We start from the raw sequence: 6728 nt of genomic DNA, 5'->3' as shown, positions 1-6728 counted from the left end.
TTTTTTTCTGTTATATTTACCACTTATTATTTATTATATGTATTGTGTTTATACATAATATAAGTAGGTTAGCTTTTTACAGTAAATTGTTTACATCTCTGTATTGCTGGCCCTTTTAAATTTTGCTAAGAAGTTTTAAAACCATTTTACCGCTCCTACCTACTTAAATTTTGTACGTAAAAAAATACAATATTGTTTTTTAGATATTCTGCTAAAATACACTTTACTAGATGGGCAATTTTTGTCTTTTATGTTGAATTGGAAGATTTAGTTATGAGTTTAAGGAATCTTGTTCTAGGATAAAGCGCTAAAAAAGAATGAAATACACTTTTTAGTTTTTGATTATTGTGCTTATTTGTTATAACTATGACTTTTAAGTTTTTTTGGTACTTATTTTAAAAACATTAAGATAGCTTTTTATAAAAAACGATTTATAAACCTTTTTAGTAACTTAGTTTTATTTCAAACAGTAAACTAAAATATATTGTAAAAGTGAAAAAGTTTTTAGCTTGAACAAGTTCATCTGAAAAAGTTTTTCCTAGTTTTGATTATTTAATATTATCTGGTTTTTATATTAAGTTTTTTGTTTGATAAGAAACTTAAACAAAAATTGTTCAGAATAGATAAATCTTCAAAGACAAAATGTTTGCATTGAAGTTATCTAAGAACAAACAACTTTAAAAGTTTATACCTTTAAAATAAGTAAGCTCTGTCTTAAAATTAAATAAAAAATCTAGCCTAAGTTTATAAAACATACAATTTACTGTTTTTTTCAACTTAAAAGAATTAATTTTAGAAAAGAATAATTTCTTAAAACATGTTTTTAATAAAAAAAAAATATACTTAATACAAACTTTTATACTTCTAAAAATTACAAAAAATATGCATATTGCTAGAATATAGTAAAATATTAAAAGTAAAAATTACAGTAATTTGTACTGCTGATTAGATTAGTTTCTAAAATATCTTCGAAAAAAATGAAAATAATAAAACTTTAAATCTTAAAATTTTCGCGGTAACAAAATTGGTAACAAAACATTCTACATAAAAGCATTGTGTAAATAATTAATTTTAAAATAAATATTTATAACTATTTTCTTTATTTTTCTTTAAGTTTATACAAAATTTGATACTTTTAAACTAGCTATTTTTTTAGTACTTTTAGAGGTAAAAAGCATAGAATAATAATATTTTTCAGGAACCATTGTTTGTTTTTTTAAATTTTACGTATTTGAATTAATCATTACCATTTTAACAGATAAATTTAATAAACATTTAGGTAGTTTTTCTTGCAAACGTATCTAAATACCTTTATTTTCCTTATCACTACTGAATAAAATTTATAGATATTAAAATACACTTAGATTTTTACTATATTTGAAAAATAAAAACCAGAAAAACTATTTTTCAAGTTTTGTTTATACTTCAAATATTAAAAAGAGCACAGTTAAAAATGATCACATTAAAATTCTCATTGAAAATAATTTAGCGACTTAATCCGTTTTATTTTAAAATTTATTTATTTAATTTTTATAAAAACAAAAAAATAATAAGTATCTAGTTGATTTTGTTTGCTTGGAATATACAATTGAGCTTTATATTTAAAAAGTTTCTGACAATAATTTAGACAATCAACGTCATTATACTTTTAATACAAATTAAAGAAAAATTAAAGTGTATAACTTAAACATTTTCTGATAGCAATAAAAGTTATATTAAGAATTGTATGTTTGAAAAAGTAGAAAATAAAAATCAAGCGGTGTGGTTTTTGTTTTTGCCTCATTAAACATTAACATTTTTACAATTTCGTAGTGTGTGACCAAAAATGTAAAGTTTTCTTACAAAAGTTAAAGAATGTCCTTGTCCATTTGTTGTGAAATACTTCTTTATTCCATGTCATCAAAGTTAAAATGGGTAAAAAAAACTCTATTTGAAAATTTAATTTACTATATAGTTCAAAAATACCTAAAACTGAGACTTTTGTAAATTTCTATACGATGAAAGTAACAAACATTTACAATAGGCTTTATAATAATATTTAACATTCGTAACGAAATTTTTTTTTTTTAATTTTTTTGTGTTCATGTTTTTGTAACGTTTTAATTTTAAGAGTAGTTTCTGTACAGATTTAAAGCATTTTTAATAAATTTTTCTAAACTGGTAGTACAAATATAAAACTCAAAACAAAGTATGTTTTGTTAAAAACATAACCTTTAATTTAAGTTTATATTGAAAAGTATTTAAAATTCACTGTTTTAACTTCAAAGTGTTTTTTTTTAATAAATAAGCTTTATTTTTATTGATACATACACCAATTTTCAAATATTAATAAACTGTATGAATGATATACCTTTTGGTTAATTAATAAAAGTACAAATATATAGTGTTTGATCACATCATAGAAATATATTTTAAAGATAAAACAAATCTCATTAAAAACAACTAAAAAAGAACCATAAAAAACGTTATTTTAAAACTATGACCATTTATAATATAATATAAAACTGTATAATATCTTTAATGATATTTAGTCAGTCATTTGTTGTATTAATCTTAAATATTTTAAAAGTATTTGAACTATGTAAAATAGATTAGTATTACTTAATTTTTTAAAGAGTTTTTAAATTTTATTCACTTTTATTAATAGTTTGTTGAATATGAAATCAAATGAATTAACTTGAGTTAAAGTATACGACTATTTTGCATTTTCAATACATATTGTAAGGAGTATGTGTTAGTTTTAAACTTAATAAAGTAAAAAATTTGAATTTGTTAATAATAGTTTGATAAAAAATATACCAACTTCCATTAGTTTATGGTTGTTATTTTAATACTAAAAAAAGTTATACTGTAAGTAAAATGCTGCAAAGTGTATATATTACGTCCCTTTATGAAATAAAATAGATGAAAAGTTTAATAAAAAGATTCGACTTTAAATATATATGTTATTTAAAAGATCAATAATAAATATTCTAACAATTATTTATATAGCTTTGAGCTTGTGCAAAACAAGCTATTTTAGAATTTTTATACAAATGTGCTGATTTAATAAAGAGTAAACAGTTGGGTTTAAAACTAAATGCTACAAACATAATACTGAAACTAAGAAATAAGTTATAAGCACAATTATCAAAATTACGGTGGCCCCTCAAATTTTTTAATAATTAGGCTTGCAAAAGACTTTTATTTTGTTATGTAGGACCCGTCACCTCTAAACGGCTTCCGGGCCAGCTGTAAAAAGTTGATTTAGCAATTAACAAAACATTTTCAAAATATTTATGCTTTTTGCTAAATTTCTATTTAGCTTTGTTAATTAGAATGATATTTATAGGTAAACTTAAACCAATGTTTTTCTTTTTGTTTAAAGATAAAGCGCTTTGAATAATTTGATATAGCGGATTTTTTAGCGATAAACTGTGAAATTTTTCTAAAAATTCTTAAAGCTACTGCTTTACAAAAATAATAGTTTAAGTAGGCTAATACACAAAGTTTAGTTTTCTAAAAGTTAAATTAAAATGTCGCAATAATTTAAATCTAGATGACCAATTTTGAGGACGGTAGTTAAACAACTTACATGAAAATTCTCAAATAGTTTGAACGCATAACGAAAATTCTTACAAACATAATAGGTTACCAAATATAAATAATTGTGCTATATAAATAACCAATTTAAAAATTTCCACTAGAGTTTAACAGTTAGTATTATTTTTGTATGAATTTTTTTAAGATATAACGAAAACTAAATATATACTAGATATATGTTTGAATAAACTAAATTAATGAGTCGTGTTAGTTTTAATTAAACTTTGTAATTTTATGCTTCAAATAACGTAATGAAAGACCTTTATTAAAAATAATTTAAATAAACTTAGCGAGATGTAAAATCTTTTAAGTCTATTTTACAGGTAGTCTTAATAGTTATAAATATCTTTAGAAATAAAACAATACATTGGTCAGTATTTTGATAATTTTATTTCAATATCTGTACTTTATTTTAAAGAACCTTGAATAATATAATAATTCTATTTCAAAAAGGCATTAACAGTAATTATATTTTCTATAACAGTGATCAAATTAAAGAAGTGTAATTTAATACTTAAAACTGTTATCAAACTACTATTTAAACTTAATTAAAAATAATATTTAAGAATGCATAAACTTACGTTATAGATAAATAGACTAATAAAAAGATTCATATTAATGATTTGAAATATTAATAATTGAAATATATGTTTTGACTGCTAAAAACTCAGTTATGGTAAGAATATTAAAGTTAGGAGAGTCTGTTTTTGTAAATTACGATAAAGTTTTTTATTATCTATTTTCTATTATTTAAAAAGTTTTCTCAAATTTTCAGAATAACATTTATTTCTAGTGTTTTTGACTACTATTCATTTGTGGTTTTTTATATTCTTTTTACTTGAGATATAATTCATTAATTAGTCTTTTGGCTAAGCTTTTTAAAAACGTGCTATTGCTTCTATCATAACACTTTTCTATTCCTTGTTGCTTTTATATTTTTTTTTACTTTTTGATAGACTGGTTTGAGTTTTTTGTAAGTATTGTAACTTTTTTTAAATATAATAAAACAGTAAAATTGCAAAAAAATGTTTTATTTTTACTTTGCTTTGAAAATTGAGCGTAAAAGAATAAGTACGATAAAAATACTCATTCATTGGTAAAATATTATAAGTTTTTTACTTTTTATGTAAACAAAATGGATTATAAATCATATTTTTACTTTTAATAATTTAGAAAAAAATTATTTAGCATATTCTAGACTAGGGATCGGCAAACTGCAGACCGTGGGCCAAATGCGGCCCGCAAAGTGATTTTCAGCTAAAGATATAACTTTAAAAAATAATTAAAAGAAAAGCTTTAATGATGAAAAATTACAATTAGGCTCTTATATTAATAACTTGTCATTACTAGGGCTTTTTTATTGCTTATTTTTTCAATTTTTTTTGTTCGAACATTGTTTTTATTTTACTTGATTCAATGGTAATAAAACAACTGCGGCCCGTAAAATACATTTTTCTACAGAATGTGGCCCGCGGCTTAAAAAGGTTACACCCTATCGTGTTCAAAACAAATGAATAAAATACTAGTAGTAAAAAAATACTAGCTAAAAAGTTTTAGAAAAAACGTAATACAACTTTCAATCCTAAAGACTTAGCCAAGTAAAGCCCGTTGGAAAATAAAAGCGACTGTTTTTTGTACACGAATTGTTTATTAGACAAACTATTTTTTTGTCTATCAATAATGTATAATTAACGGAATCAGTTTATTATTTATATATTTAATATATAATAATTTATATTTATTATTTCATTGAATTTTAAATATTAAGATTGCCTATATTCCAAAAGATTTCTTATAATTATTTGTTTTGTTTAATGAAACGTTGTTAGTCAAATAAAGTTTTTACGTACAAAAACTGTTGTTTAGTTTAAATTCAGAAGCTTTTAGTTTAAAATTATTAATACAGTTAAAAAAACAACTACAGAAAATTTAAATAATAACATAAAATAAGTTATGTAGTTTTTTAATTAATTTAAGTCTAAACTTAAAAAGCAAACTTATAATTTTTTGTAAAATTTTACACGTATTAGATAGTAATTTTTTTGCTTTTAAATATTAGTAATACAAAAATGAATATTAATAAATTTGAATTTTAAATTGTCGGCTTCAAATCATTATTATGTTACTTAGAACTCAATCATATATTTAAAACTAATACTATGTCTTTACAAACTCTTAATAACAAACTTTAATGATTTTATAAGACCTTCGTTCTATTTAGGTTCACATTTTTTGACTAGGTTTTGTTATCACTAATAAACTTTAAAAAAGAAATTAAGTTAAATTAAACTGTTGAAAAAAAAGAATAAAACAAATATTTCAGTACAAAGATAGTGTAAATACTTTTTTATATTTAGTCTAAAATTCTTTAAAGTATGTGTTTTTGTTATAGCAAAAAGTTAAAAAATAGAAATGTAAACTTATTTGTTAAACTATGATTGCAATACTACTTAGAAATAGTTGTCCAAAAAGTATTAAAGTACTTCAAGATGTACGTTTTGCTCTATAAAATGTATTTTGCAGATTGAAAATAAGTATTTTTTTAAACTTAAGATTTATATATTTTCATTTACAAAAAAGTACACTAAGTTTCCTTTCTATACAGTAAATATTGACTTATTTCAAAATTGTCCTTGGAAAACAAGAAATAAAACTTATTTGGTTGATGGTCATAACATGAAACTGTTTGAACACTTATAATATACTATATGTTAAATAACATATTAATGACGATAGTAATGTAGAAATTCTATTAAAAATTAATAACTGGTTAGTCAGACTTAGACTAGCAAATAATGTCTTGGTAACATCATTGATTTTTTTTAGTATAAGTGTTGAACCTGTTTAATCTAAAATATTTTTTTTTACAGAAGTCTATTTTTTTTATACATATTAATTCTTTATAAAGTTCTATTTAGCAACTTCGTTAATAAGTTTAAATGCTAGCATTGTAAACCTGTTAAATGGAAATAAAGCTAATACTTGGTTTAACTAGTTTTTTATTACATAAAAAACACAGTTGTTGACACATCTAAAAAATATAACAAAATTAGTTTAACATGAGTTTTATAAAATTTGTTTCAGTTAATTAGAACAAAAGTGAGTTTAGGTATTTTTTATATGACACAAAGTTATCAGAATTTAAA

Source organism: Thalia democratica, chromosome 9 (genome assembly GCF_965202585.1).
Source record: "Thalia democratica chromosome 9, ktThaDemo2.hap1.1, whole genome shotgun sequence".
NCBI classification, from domain to species: domain Eukaryota; kingdom Metazoa; phylum Chordata; class Thaliacea; order Salpida; family Salpidae; genus Thalia; species Thalia democratica.
Note: the sequence above shows the minus strand (reverse complement) of the source record.